Here is a 21,427-nt window from a genome sequence, read left to right as displayed (position 1 = left end):
AGAAAACCACTGTCAGTAGAAGAAGCCGCACGTTTAGCAGACTAATTTTACGAAAGCAGACGGGCAGATAACAACCGGGGAGCCTCAGGATTTCGACCACAGTATCAGACTTCTGCCCCAACACAGCAACCGAAACCAGTACCACCGGTGAGTCAACCTACCGCCACTGGGGTTCAGAAAACTGCACCGATGTGTTTTGGGTGTAAGCAAGTGGGACACATCAGATCTAATTGTCCCCACTGTAATAATGATCGATGGGGGCGAGCACCAACCCCTCCAACGAGAGCAGCTGCTCATTGTGTACAAGAGGATTACAACTATTCTACACAAGGGGGGGACCGCAATCCGTCTGAGAATTGGTCCATGCTACATGAGGTCAATCCAGTGCAAGCAGCAGATAACAACCGGGCACACCATGAACAGACCGTGACCGTTAATGGGCAGGAAGCCAGAGGACTGAGAGACACTGGAGCTACGATCACCCTAGTCCAACCTGGAGGTGGGCATCATGCCAGAGCTACCAGCAGAGTTTTGCTTGGAAATGACTTGGGGTGCTTGACGTCTCAATTTGTACAGCCGACTACAGCAGGAGCACTCCCAGTCTCAACCAGACAACAGGCACGCGCTATGGGTACCTCACACTCCTCGGATGACCAGGTAGGCACTGATAATGCTGCCGTAAATTCTAGTCCTAACATGTATTGGGGCACTCCCACAGACTTTGGGCAAGCAAGGAGGGAGGATAGCACGTTAAGTGGGTACAGGAGGGAGGCGGATAATCCCCAGGGAGACATAGGACATCAGAAGTTCCTGTGGGAGAAAGGTTTACTATATCGGTTGACAGAGGGGGCAGGGGGAAGAGCCCGACAGGTAATAAAGAAGCAGTTAGTGGTACCCCGCAAATATAGGGCAGAGCTATTACGGATTAGCCATGACATACCGTTAGCAGGACATTTAGGGATCAAGAAAACCAGGGATAGGTTGACCCAGACATTTTTTTGGCCAGGTGTTACCCGAGATTTGCGAAATTATTGTAGAACCTGCGACGTATTAGTGATAAGCGGCAGGTGCCATATTCGATTTCGACGAAATTCGCGAATATTCGATAGAATATTCGTTTTATATTCGTCGAAATCAAATATTCGTCATTATTCTTGTTATCACGATTAATATGCAATTTAAATAATCGCGTATTGCGATTTTAACTTAAAGGCTACTCTCCTATTGAAATAGCAATGCGATTAATTCAAGTTATAATAATCGAATTTCGATTTTAACTTAGCACTGCTATATACCATATTCGTTAATTCTAGCTTAATATGGAATATAGCAGTGCTAAGTTAAAATTGAAATTCGATTATTATAACTTGAATTAATCGAATTGCGATTTCAACTTGGACCTGGTTTACTATGGTTGGCTTGGTAGAATTAGCGAATATGACGAATGTATTCGTCATATTCCACAAAACGAATATAACGAATGTATTCGTCATATTCCACAAAACGAAGATAACGAAGTATTCTGCATCTTCGTTTTAGCTACCTATTCGTCAACTTCGCTAATTCTAGCAATCATATAGGAAAGTTTACTATAGAGACAGCTAAGTTTAATTCGCTATGCGATTATATGACTGCTTTTAAAAAAAAATAAAATAGAATAATTATAATACCTGATAATTATTATAATTATTCTATTTATAAAAAAAAGCAAAGTAATATAATCGCATAGCGGTAGTACTCAAGAGAATTCAAGAGGCCGGATTAACCTTGAAACCAGAAAAGTGTCATGTGGGCATGGCGGAGGTCCAATACCTAGGCCATAGGGTAGGGTCAGGCAAGCAGAGGCCTGAACCCGCTAAAATTGAGGCTATCACTCAGTGGCCTCAACCCCGCACCAAGACTCAGGTTATGGCTTTCTTAAGGACCGCTGGCTATTATAGGAAATTTGTGTCAGATTATAGCACCATAGCCAAACCCCTGACCGACCTTACCAAAAAGTCCTTTCCTAGGCAGGTAGTATGGTCTCCAGAGTGTGAGGAAGCTTTCCAGAAACTCAAGCTTGCATTAAGTAAAACCCCTGTATTGGCGGCACCGGATCACGCTAAAAGATTTCTCGTTCACACAGATGCCTCAATGTTTGGACTTGGAGCCGTGCTAAGCCAAGTGGGGGATGATGGACTGGAGCATCCGGTGGCATATCTGAGCAGAAAACTTATACCCAGGGAGGTCAGTTATGCCAACGTTGAGAAGGAATGTTTAGCATTGGTCTGGGCCCTCAAGAAATTACAGCCTTATTTATACGGATGATCTTTCACTGTTATGACAGATCATAACCCCCTCATCTGGCTCAACAGGGTGGCCGGAGATAACCCCAGACTGCTTAGGTGGAGCTTGACACTGCAACCTTATAATTTTACAATGCAGTACCGGACAGGGGATAGCAGAATGCCAATGCAGATGGGCTATCTCGGCAAACAGAACTGTAAAAACTACGTTTAACACCGGACATCCCCAAGCCAACCCGTTAGGGTCTAGGCGGGTATGCCGTCCCATGGAACTAAGGGGGAGCTATGTGGAGAAAGGGAGGTTTCTGCTTACTTTTACTAATTCGTGCCATGTTGGGATGTTAAACGTCTATGTGTATTGTAAAGGGTGGGGCATTGTATACGTTGAGTAAGTGATGTCTGTTCCATTGTCACTCTGTGTGTATTGTTCTGCCTGTGTTGATTATGTTAACCATGGTGTACCATGATTATATCACAGGCCGAGTGGAGGAGTCTATGTGGGTTGTAACCTTGTGTTATGGGTTAATGCATATTTGTTGTGGGTGTCTCCCTTGCATGGGAGGAGGGCATAAAAGGGATGACTCAACTGCTAATAAAAAACACTGATTTTACCCCTTCATGGAGTCTCGGCGCATGTTTGGGGGACTGGGATCTTCTATTCGCCTTATTTCGGATTTTCGGCTGTGGGTTCGGGAGTAAGCTGCATAAGGGCTCATCTGTATTATATGGGTTCCCTTACAGAGAGCATTCCCAAATGTCACAGGGGAACAAGTGGAAGCCCAAGGCGAAGGCAGAGGAGGAGCAAGAGGTCGCCAACGCAGCTGTGTCACGGCATGGCAGAGATGTGGAAAAGTTTTGTCACCATGCCACAGCTAACTGCACCACCACCTGATATGGAACGTGTTAGCAGGAGGCAACATTTCACTAACATGGTGGAACAGTACGTGTGCACACCCCTCCACGTACTGACTGAAGGTTCGGCCCCATTCAACTCCTGGGTCTTCAAATTGTCCACGTGGCCAGAGCTAGCCTTTTATGCCTTGGAGGTGCTGGCCTGCCCGGCGGCCAGCGTTTTGTCTGAACGTGTATTCAGCAAGGCAGGGGGCGTCATTACAGACAAACGCAGCCGCCTGTCTACAGCCAATGTGGACAAGCTGACGTTCATAAAAATGAACCAGGCATGGATCCCACAGGACCTGTCCATCCATTGTGCAGATTAGACATTTATAACTACCTTCCCTTAACATATATTCTTGTACTCCAAGGCACATCTTCATTCAAAGATCTTTTTTTAATTTTACCATTATATTGCGGGGCAACCCAAAGTAGAATGAACCTCTCCTCCGTCTGGGTGCCGGGGCCTAAAAATATCTGACAGTGGCCTGTTCCAGTTGTGGGTGGCATGAAGCCTGATTCTCTGCTATGACATGAAGCCTGATTCTCTGCTATGGGGCCTCTCTCCTCTGTCTGGTTGCCGGGGCCTAAAAATATCTGACAGTGGCCTGTTCCAGTGGTGGGTGACATGAAGACTGATTCTCTGCTATGACATGAAGCATGATTCTCTGCTATGACATGAAGCCTGATTCTTTGCTATGGGACCTCTCTCCTCTGTCTGGGTGCCTGGGCCTAAAAATATCTGACAGTAGTCTGTTCCAGTGGTGGGTGACATGAAGTCTGATTCTCTGCTATGACATGAAGCCTGATTCTCTGCTATGGGACCTCTCTACTCTGTCTGGGTGCCGGGGCCTAAAAATATCTGACAGTGGCCTGTTCCAGTGGTGGGTGACATAAAGCCAGATTCTCTGCTATGATATGAAGCCTGATTCTCTGCTATGGGAGCTCTCTCCTCTGTCTGGGTGCCGGGGCCTAAAAATATCTGACAGTGGCCTGTTCCAGTGGTGGGTGACATGAAGCCTGATTCTCTGCTATGACATGAAGCCTAATTCTTTGCTTTGGGACCTCTCTCCTCTGTCTGGGTGCCGGGGCCTAAAAATATCTGACAGTGGCCTGTTCCAGTTGTGGGTGACATGAAGCCTGATTCTCTGCTATGACATAAAGCCTGATTCTCTGCTATGGGACCTCTCTCTTCTGTCTGGGTGCCGGGGCCTAAATATCTCACAGTGGCCTGTTCCAGTGGTGGGTGACATGAAGCCTGATTCTCTGCTATGACATGAAGCCTGATTCTCTGCTATGGGACCTCTCTCCTCTGTCTGGGTGCCGGGGCCTAAATATCTCACAGTGGCCTGTTCCAGTGGTGGGTGACATGAAGCCTGATTCTCTGCTATGGGACCTCTCTCCTCTGTCTGGGTGCCGGGGCCTAAAAATATCTGACATTGGCCTGTTCCAGTGTTGGGTGACATGAAGCCTGATTCTCTGCTATTGGACCTCTCTCCAATTGATATTGGTTAATTTGTTTTTATCTTTTTTATTCATTTCCCTATCCACGTTTGTTTGCATGGGATTTACCTACATTTTGCTGCCTTTTGCAGCCCTCTAGCCCTTTCCTGGGCTATTTTACAGCCTTTTTAGTGCCGAAAAGTTCGGGTCCCCATTGACTTCAATGGGGTTCGGGTTCGGGGTGAAGTTCGGGTCGAGTTCGGATCCCGAACCCGAACATTTTCGGGAAGTTCGGCCGAACTTCTCGAACCCGAACATCGAGGTGTCCGTTCAACTCTAGTTGGAAGAGAAAATGGGATCACCACTGAGAGAGGATAGTTGGTGTATATAATTTTCCGCTCTTCTGGTCTTAATTCTACGCATCAGGAACTTAGTTGTTTTGTTGCCATGAAAGAAAAACTTGTGTTGATAGTTGAGATATTAGTTAGTGGATCTAAGTTGCAATAAAGATTTCAATTCTGCTCTCAGATTAGATAGTTCCTAAAGCTGGGAATCAGACAGGGAGCGTTTATGTAAGGCCTTGAGGTCTTGTATTTTAGAAAGAAGGGTGTTGATATTCCTCTCCCTGAGTTTTTTCAAATGAGATCCCATACTAATGAATTGACCCCTTATGAAGGGTTTATGTGCGTCCCATAAAGTTTAGGCCGAAAGGGAGGGATGGTTATTTAGCTCAAAGTATTCGTGCAGCAAGGAGGCAACTTTCTCAATAGTGTTGGGTCACCTAAAAGGGATTCATTAAGGCGCCCGTTGAAACATGTAGGGTTGTGTGAGGAGGAGAGGATTGAGAGAAAAACAGTCGATGAGGTGGTAAGTATTATGGACATGGGAGAAGAAGGTGTAATCCTGGGAACATGGGTAGAGTGCCTGCCAGGGGTCCACTAATTGTAGGTTCCATAGGGTGTCTCTCATGGCCCTTAAAGAGCGTAGAGAATGAACCATTTTGTGGAAGGACGAGTCGATTTGAGGATTGAGGGGAAACATATACAGTTGCAAGAAAAAGTATGTGAACCCTTTGGAATAATATGGATTTCTGCACAAATCAGTCATAAAATGTGATCTGATCTTCATCTAAGTCACAACAATAGACAATCACAGTCTGCTTAAACTAATAACACACAAATAATTAAATGTTACCATGTTTTTATTGAACACACCATATAAACATTCACAGTGCAGGTGGAAAAAGTATGTGAACCCCTAGACTAATGACATCTCCATGAGCTAATTGGAGTGAGGTGTCAGCCAACTGGAGGGTTTGCTTTTCACAAGAAGCATTGCCTGATGTGAATGATGCCTCGCACAAAAGAGCTCTCAGAAGACCTACAATTAAGAATTGTTGACTTGTATAAAGCTGTTAAGGGTTATAAAAGTATCTCCAAAAGCCTTGCTGTTCATCAGTCCACGGTAAGACAAATTGTCTATAAATGGAGAAAGTTCAGCACTGCTGCTACTCTCCCTAGGAGTGGCCGTCCTGTAAAGATGACTGCAAGAGCACAGCGCAGACTGCTCAATGAGGTGAAGAAGAATCCTAGAGTGTTTCAAAAGTCTCTGGCATATGCTAATATCCCTGTTAGCGAATCTACGATATGTAAAACACTAAACAAGAATGGATTTCATGGGAGGATACCACAGAGGAAGCCACTGCTGTCCAAAAAAAACATTGCCTTACGTTTACAGTTTGCACAAGAGCACCTGGATGTTCCACAGCAGTACTGGCAAAATATTCTGTAGACAGATGAAACCAAAGTTGAGTTGTTTGGAAAAAACACACAACAATCTGTGTGGAGAAAAAGAGGCACAGCACACCAACATCAAAACCTCATCCTAACTCTGAAGTATGGTGGTGGGGGCATCATGGTTTGGGGCTGCTTTGCTGCGTCAGGGACTGGACGGATTGCTATCATCGAAGGAAAAATGAATTCCCAAGTTTATCAAGACATATTGCAGGAGAACTTAAGGCCATCTGTCCACCAGCTGAAGCTTAACAGAAGACAACGACCCAAAGCATAGAAGTAAATCAACAACAGAATGGCTTAAACTGAAGAAAATACGCCTTATGGAGTAGCCCAGTCAGAGTCCTGACCTCAACACGATTGATATGCTGTGGCATGACCTCAAGAAAGCAATTCACACCAGACATCCCAAGAATATTGCTGAACTGAAACAGTTCTGTAAAGAAGAATGGTCAAGAATTACTCCTGACCGTTGTGCACATCTGATCTGCAACTACAGTAAACGTTTGGTTGAAGTTATTGCTGCCAAAGGAGGTTCAACCAGTTATTAAATCCAAGGGTTCACATACTTTTTCCACCTGCACTGTGAATGTTTACATGGTGTGTTCAATAAAACATGGTAACATTTAATTTTTTGTGTGTTATTAGTTTAAGCAGACTGTGATTGTCTATTGTTGTGACTTATATGAAGATCAGATCACATTTTATGACCAATTTGTGCAGAAATCCATATCATTCCAAAGGGTTCACATACTTTTTTTTGCAACTGTAAGTCTCCTCCCACAATCACTACATCCTCCATAAAAGAAGCTATAATCTGAGAGGTATCAGCAAGCCAGCGGGCCTGATTAGTGTTGGGGGCGTAGAGGTTTATAATGGTATATATTTGGGGGCCAATGTGCCCTTTAACCAGGAGGAATCTTCCATTAGGGTCTTGGATATGCCTAGTATATTTAAAGGGCACTTTCCTCTTGAACCCAATGCTAACTCCCCAGATGCTGAGGAACTCCCCCACAGTGGAAGCATAGAGGATAGTGTGAAAATTCCAGGATAGAGTAGTGATTAAATCTGAAGTGTGTCTCCTCGAGGAACAACACATCTGAACCTGATTTGCGCAGCATTGCGAAAATATGGCTTCTCTTGGACGGGGAGTTGAAGCCCATTACATTATAAGTTGCGATGTGGAGATCAGCAATGGTCCCACATGAAATTAAGAACATAGCGCAGCTGTATGTTGGCCCCCCAGGAGAATACACAAACAGATTGGAGAGTATTCATCTGATCTGATGGAGAAGCCAGGTTCAAAGGGCTACCCCGCCACCTCTCAAAGGGAAGGATTAGGAGCAGCTTGTACCTTAAACCAAACTAGGGAGAGGGAAAAACAATGAGAACATAAATTATAACATAGTTGCAACAATGTGTATGTAGAGCCACATTCACATAAGACATGGAGGGGGTTTTGGTCTCTAGACCTAATCATATACCATCTATCAAAATATAGAGTGGGGAACATGGTGAGGTAATCCAAAATACAGTAAGGGAGAACATGTGGAGCACAAGGAGAGAGACACCGGGTAAGACATATACTTTAGACAGACAAAGGGATACATGGAGACAAGGAGGACAGGAAGAAGGTCAAGACGGGACATCTAGGTAGTATAATGAGAAGACAGGGAGAAGAACTTCAAGATTCTTGCAGGCGTCTCCTAGGCGTCGGTTGCTGGAGTCGCTTCTTGGCCTTCTGCGCTTTTGGGGTACGTTGGTGTTCAAAAGGCGATATTGTCGGAAGATCAGGTAGGTCAGCGACGTCTCGAAAAAGTTCACAGTTATCGATCTGCAGTGGAGGGATGCCCAGGTGGTCGTATACTGCGTCCAGATCAGTGTATCCCAAGACGTTGAGGCGTCTTCCTGAGTAAACGAAAGAGAGTCCAAAGGGAAAGGACCATCTGTATTGGATTTTATTGGCTCTCAGCCGGTCGGTCTAAGGCTTTAGGGCTCTGCGCTTTTTCAGCGTGGACGGCGCCAGGTCTTGATATATCGCAATCTGTGAGCCCTCGTAGGATAAGTCAGAGTTGATCCGGGCTGCATTTAACACTGATGTTTTAACTTGGAAGTTCAGGAACTTACATATCACTCCCCTTGGAGGCTCCTCAGGTTTAGGTTTAGGACGCAGGGCCCTGTGGACACGTTCTATGGTGATATCCAGGCCAATATCAGGGCCCAGTAGGGAGCTACAGATAGTGTGTACAGCTTGGGGTATGTCATCCGGGGGAACAGATTTCGAAATTCCCTTAAGGCACAAATTGTTACGATGCTCCCTGTTCTCCTGGTCTTCCAGGGCATTGTGGAGCTCATTGAGGTACGTGCTACATCGGCGGAGTGAGAGCGAGGTGGCTGCTTGGTGATTCAGCATAGAGGCCTGATGAGTTTCAAGCAGGTCGACTCGGTCACCAATCTGTTGTACATCACGGCAAAGTGCCGAAATCTCACTAAGGAATGGCTCCATGGCTTTACAGAGAGCCTGGTCCAAGTAGCGCCTGGTAAGTGGAAGCTCCTTGTTGTTTTGGGGATCCTCCGTAACGCTGTCTCCCTCGAAGAGGTCAGAGGCTTTGATCGAGGTCTTGAGGGAGTGAGCCGGCGCCATCTTTGATTCCCGTGCAGCGATCGTGGTGGCTGCTTTCTTGAGGAATTCGTCCATGTCGCTGCTAGGGATAGGGATCTTGTTGATAGAGGGATGTTCACCGGACTTGGGGTTCCTGATTTTCACCATCACTGCCCCAGTAGGCTAGAGATAGCAAGTGCTGAAGACGGCAATTGAGACCGAGCAAATGACTATGCGGCCATCACAGTCAGGCGCTAGCTCCGCCCCCCGTATGTAAAATCTTTTTGCATAATAAAGAAAATTTAAACATAAAAAACATAATGTATCCAATATACATATATTGTTAGACACCACGGTAATCCATGTAGTAACTGCCAGGGCTTTGAGAGAATTACAAAAAGCTACAGAAAATACAAACCAAAAAATACAAAAAATATGAAGAAATATGAAAACCTTTATTAGCAAACATTCCATTTTAAAATACAATACATAAATTAAAAATGAGAAGCAGAAAATGGCATAATCACTAGTAGCCTATACCACACAGGAATAGATTAGTAATGTAATTGCAACACATATAGGTAGGGACAGACACAGACAGTGAGCCCTGACCTAGAACCCAGCCCTCTTTCCTTACCTACTTGCAGTACGAACCCTAGGTAGCAAGACCATAACTGGTTGACAGCTTTTGTGCTACTTGCAGAGACAAACACCAAGAGACAAAACAACACAAAAACAGGGTCATACATAAATGAGTAAGAACCAGACAGACTATGCAGTACCAAACGAGAGACAGAGAGTTGTCAGAAGACAAGTCGGGGGCAGAGGAACGAGCAATCCAATAAGCAATAGAACCAGGGACCATGAACACAGCTAGTGAGTCAGAGACTATCACTGACACTGGTGTATCGCTAGGAAGGGGTTTAAATAGAGCACTGAGTTCCAGGATCAGAACCTGATAGATCATGACTCGGCGCTCCATCAGTAAGAAACACTAGCACATAGCAATAGAACAACTGGGTAACCAGCCCACTGCTAATCTCCTCCAGCACACGCCGTTTGTGGGGAGAATCAGAGCATTGCATCCTGTTGCTAAGGATGCTGTTGCTTCACCAGAGGGCATGCCTTAGCAGCAGGTCTCTCTCGGTGTGGAGAAGCCGGAGATTGGGCTGCTGGAGCCCAGATAGGTGAGTATGTGACAGTAATGGTCATCAATATTAATATAAGGCAAGGAAGCAGGAGGTAATAGTAATGAAACAAATGGAACATCAACCACCAGACATGAGTCTATGTTGACCAATATGTAAAAGGTCCCAAAGTAACAATAGAGTAACATTACCTATGGTTTATGTAGCCAGGATGACACCAACCATAACGCTAATTTTGGCGTACCTTTATCTGGGGGTATTACCATCACAGCAGGTCATTCTATTTAAATAACTCCACACCAATCAGAATAACACAACAATAATTAGATAAAATTGCATTGACCTGAGTGGATGCAGCAACTTGCTCCATGTACATATTATATCACAATACTTCCGGTTCCCAACGTCACAGTGTACATACAATGATTAAAGCTGTCAGGTGATGAACATATACGTGACCGGGATGCAAGGCATAGAAATGCTGGGCCAGAAGATCAAGTGAAAAGTCATGAGATATACACACGGGTCAAGGGAATGCCAACATCACCATGTGGTGGCCCAACAGTATTACCCCATAATGGTATATATTATAAATATAAATAGACCACGTAGCTACAGTATAGCCAGATTTCAGAACTGATACATCAAAAAAGGAATAAACAACCAATTACATAAATAATATTTGTATTCATAACACATATATTGCATAATTGTATTCATAATATAAATGGTGATAGAGACAAGATAGTGAATGGCTGCAGTGGTTAACTGCTGTACACCAGACCAACACTGCAGAGAATGTCACTGGAGAAAGGAGTGAAGTATAAGTTATTTTTTTTTATTTTATTTTAGTCTATTCAAGAATTTTTTCAATGTTTTTAATTATCTTAAGCAACCCTATTAAAGGGGTTTTGCAATCTCAGACAATGGGGGCATATCGCTAGGATATGCCCCCATTGTCAGATAGGTGCCATTGTCTGATAGGTTCATGCGCAGCCGGCCTCCATTCATTTCTATGGGGTCGCCAAAAATAGCCGAGCGCTGGCTCAGCTATTTCCGTCTGCCCCATAGAAATGAATGGGAGCAGGGGCCACGCGTGCACGGTGCGCTCCCATTCACTTTTATGGGAGCAACGAGAAACACCGCTTGGTGGTGGACAGATCCCGGGTCCTCCAGCCACGACTCTCCCCGCTGCGTTCTCAGGGTAGGTGCAGGTCCCAGAGGTGGGACCCGCACCTATCAGACAATGGGGGCATAGTCTAGTGATATGCCCCCATTATATGTGATGAGAATACCCCTTTAATGAAATTCACAGAAAGCTTTGGGTGAAAATCTGTACCAACAACAATCAGGTGCACCTTAGCCTCTGTCATAGAAGAAACATATTTGAAATTTGCATAAGTCTGCAAGAAAATGCAGCTGAACTTGCATAAATTTTATGCTGTATGATTTAATTACATTTATTTATCTATAAATGTTAGTTTTCGTGGATGTTCTGCAACAGCAAAATACATCTTGTAAATGGTACACTGCAACTTTGAAATCTGCTAAATCAGCAAATGTAGAAAAATGAAATAACTTCAGACGACATACCTTTGGGGAGAAGTTCACCTATGTAAAATATAGAGAACAGATCACAGTCTAGTAAACACTATTGTTTAATTTAAACCTCTCCAGGTTATAAGATCCTTCAGTAATAACTTTTGATTTCACAGTCTAGCCCCCCAGGTGAGGCGTCTGCACATTTTAAAATAGTTTTATTTAGCATTTTGGGTTAGACATATGTCCACAGGTCTGTAAAGAAAGAATTCTGACATACATCATGAATAATTTACTGCTCTATGTGACACAATTAGTTGGTCTTCCTTTTCTTTTTTTTTTTACACATTGAGACAAATATTATTACTGTCGGGTCTGGAAATATATGAAAAAATGCTGCAATTCCTAAGTGGTTAATGCAATATTTTTGTTAAACCCCTTGAATTAATCTATATTTGAATCTCATCTTCATGGCTTTGTTTCTAACTTCTTGCAGTGGTGCATTGAGGCTAATTATGAAAATCAAGTCGTTGTCCAAATTCTTCTGGACTAAGGATGATCGAATCAGTTGGGACAGCACTGGTTTAGTTCCAGACTTTGCTATTTTTCAGATGGCAGTTTGTTTCGGACAAATCCACTAAAACGGTGTGTAGCGCCATTTTACTGCATATGTCGGCAGGTAAAAAGCACTCGGGAAGAAGAAGAAGAAGAGTTCTCCCATGACTCTGAGAGGAAGAGTGTCGGGGGGAGGCTTGCCCTGATTGGCTCCTAGGCTGACAGACAGTAGGCAGGGAGGTGCACTAGTGTGAGATTGTGGAACAGCTCTTCCTGTATAATGTTTGTGCCTAAATTGTATTGAAACTGTCATTTGGCATTCCGGGCACTAGAGGCCACTGTTTTGGAGCTACAACCAGCACACTCTGGGATTTGCATATGTAAATCAGGTGACGACTCATGCAGTCTGCTTCTGAGTGAACCAGGAAGTGCTGATCTGACATGGTGAAAGCAATGTTCTGTGAGTGTCACGTATGTAGTGGGGGAGAACACCAAAAGACAACAAGAAGGAAGGTAAAAGACATAAGGCCTCACCGCTAAGGAAGGAAAAGGGTCACCACCTATAAAACCCTGCTCCTGGCCCTAACTCCTATCCGTATGGGCACCTCTCAATGGTAGAGTGTCACAACCAGACAGTTGAGAAGCTCTGACAGGAGCCTTTCAGATACTAAGTGCTGTTTATGTATTTATGATTTTCTGTTTTCTGGATCCAGGTGACCCTGACTCCCTCTGTGTCTGTGTAGGGAGCCGGTGGTCGTATCCCCTCACTATTGTAGGGTCTTCAGGTGTAAGATAGTCGAGGTACGTGGATATGCGCCCATCCACCTTTGGGGTGGTCGCATAGGCTGAGCAATAAGGGAGAGCGGCAGGTCTCATGCAGGGGTCTCCCTTTTGTTCCTTAGTTGTGGATCCAGTGAGTCATTGTTAATATTGTATTGTCTTGTTTCCTGTACACCATCCGTGACATTATAAGCCGCCAAAACCGTCTCAAGCATGGATCCGGTTTCACTTTTGGCTGAGCGCTTCCAGGGTCTTTCATTGGAGGTAGCTGATCTCCGTAAGACTTTTTCTCAGTTTCAAGTGACCGATTCAGCTTGCGTTCATGGAGTTTGTTCTGAGCCTAAGATCTCGCTCCCGGATACGTTCTCCGGGGGTAGTGAGTATTTTGTGCGTTTTAGAGAGGCTTGCAAACTCCATTTTCGCCTTCTTCCCCATTCCTCTGGTGATGAAGAACGGAGGGTGGGGATCATTATATCGCTGCTCAGGGGTAACGCTCAATCCTGGGCCTTTTCGCTGCCGGAGGGGGCACAGCCCCTCCGTTCAGTGGATGAATTATTTTTAGCCCTGGGTCAGATATATGATGATCCGGATCATATTGCTCTGGCTGAGTCTAGACTACGTCTGTTATGCCAGGGTAAACAATCCGCAGAGATATACTGCTCAGAATTTCGGAGATGGGCAGCTGATACTGGTTGGAATGATGCTGCACTCCGAAGTCAATTTTGCCATGGTCTTTCAGAGGGATTGAAAGATGCATTTGCCTTTCATGAGAGACCTACCTCCTTGGATTCTGCTATGTCTCAGGCTGTTCGTATTGACAGGCGTCTTAGAGAGAGAGGAGAGATCTCTCCTTCCTGTCATACTCAGTCCCGGGACAGTGCAGCGGTCTCTTTCTGTGCGCAGGGGTCTCAGTCGCTGTCAGCCCCTTCTGAGCAGGAGCCCATGCAGCTGGGGTTGATTGCCTCTGACAATAGAAGATTCAGCCCGCATGGGAGGGTTTGTTTTTGTTGTGGAGGTATAAATCATTTGGCAAATGTTTGTCCCTCTAGGAGATTCAGGCAGTCTTCTGGGAGTAATAAAGAAACAAAAAGGAAAAAATCTTTTAAAAATGTTCCGTCTGTTACTATTGGCAGGGTTGAGGCGGAAATTGAAGGTTTTCCGTTTGCTTGTAGTTCCCATTTTGTCCTGCCTGCTAGGGTGGCGCTAGAGAGCAAGAGCATTTTTTGTGAGATTTTTGTGGATAGTGGAGCAGCTGTCAATCTCATTGATAATCAATTTGCAATAACTCATGGTTTCCAGGTATGCACTTTGGGAAAGGATATTCCTGTTTTTGCTATTGATTCCGCTCCACTTTCTTAGAAATCATTAAAGGGCATAGTTCACAATATTCGTTTAATTGTGAGTGATGCTCATGTTGAGGATGTGTCATGCTTTGTCCTTAGCGGTTTGCCTACTCCTCTAGTGTTGGGGCTACCCTGGCTCACTAAACATAACCCCACCATTGATTGGCAAGCGAGGCAAATAAATGGTTGGAGTGACTTTTGCAGAGAGAATTGCCTCATGACATCTGTTTCTGAGGTTTCTACTAAGACTGTACCACCTTTCCTCTCTGAATTTTCGGATGTCTTCTCTGAGAGTGGAGTTCAGGATTTGCCCCCGCACAGGGAGTACGATTGCCCTATTAATCTCATCCCAGGCGCCAAACTGCCTAAATCTCGTTTATACAATCTTTCCCAACCTGAAAGGGTCGCTATGCGTGCTTATATCTCTGAGAGTCTGAGAAAAGGACACATACGACCCTCGAAGTCACCTGTTGCCGCTGTTTTTTTCTTTGTTAAGAAAAAAGATGGTTCTTTAAGACCTTGTCTGGATTTCAGGGAGCTGAACAGTATCACTATTCGTGACCCTTATCCGCTTCCTCTGATCCCGGACCTGTTTAACCAGGTTGTTGGGGCTAAAATCTTTTCCAAATTAGACCTAAGAGGGGCATACAACCTGGTCAGGGTCAGAGAAGGAGACGAATGGAAGACGGCTTTCAATACCCCTGAGGGCCATTTTGAGAATTTGGTTATGCCTCTTGGTTTGATGAATGCCCCAGCCGTTTTTCAGCATTTCGTGAACAGCATTTTTTATCATTTTGCATTATTGTATTTGGATGACATTTTGATTTTTTCTCCTGATTTCAAGACTCATAAGGAACACTTACGTCAGGTCTTGCTCATCCTGCGGGAGAATAAATTATACGCGAAACTGGAAAAATGTGTGTTTGCGGTTCCAGAAATTCAATTTCTGGGGTTTCTTCTCTCCGCTTCTGGTTTTCGCATGGACCCCGAGAAGGTCCGCGCTGTGCTTGAGTGGGAGCTTCCTGAGAATCAGAAGGCGCTGATGCGTTTTTTGGGCTTTGCCAATTATTACAGGAAATTTATTTTGAATTATTCCTCTGTTGTTAAACCACTCACTGATATGACCAGAAAGGGGGTAGATTTTTCTTCCTGGTCGGTAGAGGCGCGTAAGGCCTTTTCTAATATCAAGGAGAGTTTTGCTTCCGCTCCCATCCTAGTACAACCTGATATTTCGTTACCCTTCCTAGTTGAGGTTGATGCTTCTGAGGTAGGGGTGGGTGCGGTCTTGTCTCAGGGTTCCTCTCCTGCCAAATGGCAACCATGTGCCTTTTTCTCGAAGAAACTCTCCTCCGCAGAGAGAAATTACGATGTGGGAGATAGGGAATTGTTGGCCATCAAGTTGGCTTTTGAGGAATGGCGCCATTGGCTAGAGGGAGCCAGACACCCTATTACCGTGTTTACTGACCATAAAAATCTGGCCTACTTGGAGTCAGCCAAGCGTCTGAACCCGAGACAGGCCAGATGGTCTTTGTTCTTTTCAAGGTTTAATTTTGTTGTCACGTTCCGCCCTGGGGTTAAGAATGTGAAGGCAGATGCCCTGTCACGTTGTTTTCCGGGAGGTGGGAATTTTGAAGACCCGGGTCCCATTTTGGCTGAAGGTGTGGTGGTCTCTGCTCTTTTTCCTGAATTGGAGGCAGAGGTGCAGGCAGCCCAGTCAGAGGCTCCTGATCTTTGTCCTCCTGGGAGGTTGTTTGTGCCTCTCGCTTTGAGACACAAGATTTTTAAGGAACACCACGATACGGTCCTTGCTGGGCACCCGGGGGCAAGAGCCACACTGGATCTCATCGCTCGGAGATTCTGGTGGCCTGCGCTTCGTAAGTCGGTTGAGGGTTTTGTGGCAGCTTGAAAGACTTGCGCTCGTGCCAAAGTCCCTCATTCACGGCCATCAGGTCCTCTCCTCCCTTTGCCCATTCCTTCCCGTCCTTGGACACATCTGTCCATGGACTTCATAACGGACTTGCCTCGTTCCTCGGGGAAGAAAAAAATTTATCAGACGGTTATGTCTTAAAAAGTATTTTTTTTTAAATCCTATTAACAGAGATATGGACATGGAAGGGAATGCAAGTAAATATCCACACACTGATTTAAAAGCCAGATCAAAGAAATTTCCAAGGCAGGAGATCAGTAGTGAAATGGCGACATTTAAAACAATGTAGAACGAGATTTGAGGGGAATTAATGGTCGCAGGATGAACGCAAATTTAAATAAGGAAGAAATTAGGGCAATTAAATCACTACAAGAGATGAGCGATATTATAATTAGGCCAGCCGACAAGGGCGGGGCTGTGGTGATACAGAATACGGGGGACTATCTAAAGGAGTGTTATAGGCAATTAGGAGTGGAGAACACTTATCAAAAATTAAAATGAGACCCAACAGAAGAGTACTATAAAACCTTAAAGATGTACTGTGAAAAGGGATTAGAGAGGGTTTTTTTGTCTGAACAGGAAGCCAAGTTTATTTTGGACACTGAGAAGAGGATCCCAATGTTCTATTGCATCCCCAAGATCCATAAAAACCTACAATTACCCCCAGGTCGTCCTATAGTGTCAGGGATTAAATCCATATCATGCAATTTGTCGAAATACATCGACCAATGGCTTCAACCCTATGTTAAAAAGGTGCCGTCATATATACGCGACATCACTGACATTATTAAAACTCTTGAAACAATCAAATGGACAGAAGGATGGATCTTGGGGACGCTGGACGTTGGATCCCAGTATACAGTCATTGATCATATTCAGGGTATACAGTCATTGCAAGAACAACTGTCGGGAGATGCCGGTCTCTCTATGGAACAGTTGGAGTTTATATTGGATGGAGTGAGATATATACTGGCCCACAATTATTTTTCATTTGAACGGGAGTTCTATGTACAGCGTACCGGCACCGCCATGGGCACCAGATTCGCCCCTAGCTATGCCAACTTGTTTTTGGCTCAATGGGAGAAGGAGGTCATCATGCCCAGGCTGGGGACGGATCTGGTGCTATGGCGGCGCTACATAGACGATATTTTGTTCATTTGGCAGGATACATCTGAATCTCTGGATTTATTCCTCCAGAATATTAATGTAAATGACAGGAATCTGGTGTTCAGCCCAAGTGTGAGCAAATTGAAAGTTGAATTTTTGGATTTGGAAATATGGGTAAGGGGTGGACGAATTACATTGTAATACTTTTTTCAAACCAGTCGCTAAAAACAGCTTTATTAGATTTGCCAGTTGTCATCTTCCTCGATAACTGATCAACGTGCCAACAAGTCAGTTCCGTAGACTCAAACGGAACTGTACTGATGTCAATAAATTTGAGGAAGAAGCGACTGGTTTGAAACAACAACTACTAGAAAGAGACTATCCAGTCCAAGTGATAGATAGGTCACTGGAGAAAGTAAAGAAAATGGAAAGAAAAGATTTCTTTCTGGCTAGTGACCCCCAGGCACGCGACGAAACATTGAGGATTATCCTTCCATTTAATTCACAATACAGAACAGTGGAAAGAAGCATCTGGAAACACTGGGGACACCTACTAAATGACAAGTTAGTTGGCCCTCTCTTGAGTGAAGCACCAAAAATAACTTATACAAGGGCGAATAATCTGGCTGGGAAAATAGCTCCAACTGTGAAGGTAAAGAAAGATAGCCATAAAAAAGAAAATTGGCTAGCAGTGAATGGGTTCTTTAAGTGTGGCAGATGTGCCAACTGTAAAATTACTAGTTTCCCCAAAAAGACCACAAAAGTAGAGTCTACAGTGAATGCATTCAGTTTGGAAATACAAGAATGCCTGACCTGTGATTCCACAGATGTTATATATTTGTTACAATGTGGATGCAGGAAGCAATATATAGGCAGGACCAAAAGAACGTTAAAAAAGAGGGTAGCGAAACACGTGGCAAATATCAAAAAAGGCCTAGATGCGAACTCTTTATCCAAGCATTTCAAAACAACACATAACTGTGATCCTACAGGCTTGAAATTTGTAGCAATAGAAAGAGTAAAAAAGGCATGGAGAGAGGGCAACCATATTGCACATATGTCACGACAGGAATCCCGGAGGATTTTTGAGTATGATACAATCATTCCAAGAGGCCTCAACGCCGAAATGGAAGTGTTTGGATTCCTGTGAGGGGGGTTTTCCGGTAGGGATGGGACATCGCAGTTTGGTCATTTATCGACACTGTGATCTCCCCTCCTCGCCAGAAGGCTCCTCAATCTTACTCATCGGTCCTTTGGGATGAATAACACAGTTCCCCCGGATGAATGTGTTCTCCTTTAATTGTCAATTGCAGTAAAAAACGCAGTATATATATATATATATATATATATATATGCGTTTTTATTGCGTTTTTTATGCGTTTTCTATTTGGATAGAAGACATGACCTTGCAGTCTTCTCCAGTATCCATTTTATGTATATGGTAGACAATATAAGGGGTGTATTTATTGTTTTAAATGTGTACAATAAATGGATATATGTACGTATGATCCATATATTAGGAATGGGAACCCACTCCATAAGGGAGAAATCCACTCCGTATAATACAATTGCACAAGGAATATGGAGAAATGTGGGCGGAGACATCCCATTTATCCCATTTATAAGGAGTGAGGATCCGCTCACTCAGTTGGCCACTGAGGAAGAGGTGTAGGACCCTGAAACGCGTCTGGCGGTTTAGAGTGAGCGTGGATTCGTCCAAAGAAAGAAGAAGCCGGCAATATAAAAAGAAAAGCAAACAGAGTATCCTGTACGGATTCGAAAGCAGTCGCTCAACATTGACGTCATACGAGCGCATATCCGGTCCCCAAGGCAACCAGGTCACGTGGGACGCCACGTACAGGCCGAGCACACCACGTGAGACGCTGTGTGGTGAGCAGCCGCCTGGATCTACGCTGCGGATGAGACAGTGAAGACGGGTAAGACCGGGCTCGATTCTGAGCACTGCATATTGTGTGGAGGCAAGTGAGATCTAACCCACCATTGTGGGCGCTATACCGCAAGTGTTTTGAAGTGTGAATTGAACTTGTGCTTTGCTACATCAGTGCACTGGACAGTATTGGACTTTCACATTCAAGCAGCACATTATTTCTGGCTTATCTATCCACCGATAGTCAACTATAGAACTGGTGATATTAGTACAACATTGTGTCGCACGCGGTTCTGCTGCGATATCTGACGCTTCGGCGCAGAGACTGAGTGTGGGTCATACGCGGATTTTGTATAGGTGGTGTATGTATTTTATATGATTTTTAGGGGTATGTTCTTAATATTTTAATATAATAAAGTGTATTAGCACTATTACCGCTGTGTTGTTCCCTTTTGAGTGTGCCCCCCCACTTTTTAATATATTTCCATTTCTCTACCGGTCCTGAGAGTGGGACCTAGGGGTAAGCACCTTTTCCATATAGAGAGAGGGTGAGCCGCTGTATTCCTTGTCTATTGTGTGGAGATGGCAGCAGCAGCATCATCAGACCACAGAATTGCAAGGTGACATAATGTTGATAAGGCAGCAGCAGCAACAGCATCAGGAAAACACAGAGTGGCAAGATGACATAATGTGGAGATGGCAGCAGCAGCAAGAGGATACCATAGAATGGCAAGGTGACATAGTGCGGAGATGGCAATATCAGCAGAATCAGGAGACCACATAGTGGGAAGGTAAGATGTTGGAGATGGCAGCAGCAGCAGAATCAGGAGATCAAATGTCCAGCTAAATCAATATGAATTGATGAGAAAGGATCATAGAATCAAGGAGTGTCCAGCAGTATTGATCCCTTTAAAACTTAACTTTTACTTCATAAATTATAAAATGCTACCACCGTGGTGGTTCACCAGTGAAAAATAGTGAAACAAACAACAATAATATACGATATAACATGCTCCTGGGAGCCAGCTCACGATACACTGGTCAGGTGGTGAGTGAACACAGGGCAGCTGAAGGGAGCAGTGGGTGGAACTCTCCTTTCCCTATGCTCACCCTGACTAAAACCTCAGCCCAGGGACGTCCCCTGATGGTGGAGACTCCCTGTCCTCGTGCCTGGGCTGACTGCCCTGCGTTTACCCTCCTCTCCAACAATCGAAGAAAATGCTCCCCAGGAAGCTGACGGGTGTAATAATGCGTCCCTGGTAATGGATTACCCTACGGGACACTGATAGATATTCATAGACCAATTAGTTAGAAGGTGAACATGGTAGGTATCACCTATATTAATGCAAAACCAAGCACAGGGGCATCAAACGGTGCGTTCCCAGACTGGTCCGCATAAGCCCCTACGCGTTTCCCCTATTCCTAGGTTCATCAGGGGGCATTCACGGTCAGGGATACAACCATCATACATAACAAGATATATCAGATATACTTAGGATATAATAGAGGACACAGGACCAGAGACGCAGATGATGATACACATAGGACCAAGGGACCAATTTGATATGTCCCACCTGTAGAGCGTAAAAACAGTATAAATATAGGTACTGCAGCTGAAGTCTATCCTAGACCTCCTGTAGATCAGCACTTACTTATTGTCCTGTGTATTCAGGAGGCTAGAGGGCCCAGAGAGATAGGGGCCAGTACTTCACCCAAAAAGCTGTAAGCAAGAAATTTACATATACTATCAAGCACATTGTATGCCATGATCCTCATTTTCAACTGTTGGTACATGGTCTTTACTTACATTTGAGCTGCGTCCCTGTGGCGTCCTGTTCCTCCTAACATTCACACTCCCTCTCATTTCCCTATATATCCACTTACCACCTGTTCATATTTCGCGCTGATTAGCGCGTCCAACAGATCGTAACAGGGAGTAGGGCGTCACAGCCGGCGTCACTGCCGGTCCATGCGCCGCATGCATCTGTGACCACCAATCCCTGTAATACATGGAGGCATTTCTTCCGCCTCAGTGCGTCACCTGGTATAGATGGAACGCACCGAGCGTCCACATCCGGTCAGGTGGAACGCATCATCGCGTCACTTCCGGTCCGTGCGACGCC

The sequence above is a fragment of the Bufo bufo genome, chromosome 7 (assembly GCF_905171765.1).
Source record: "Bufo bufo chromosome 7, aBufBuf1.1, whole genome shotgun sequence".
In the NCBI taxonomy this organism is placed as follows: domain Eukaryota; kingdom Metazoa; phylum Chordata; class Amphibia; order Anura; family Bufonidae; genus Bufo; species Bufo bufo.
Note: the sequence above shows the minus strand (reverse complement) of the source record.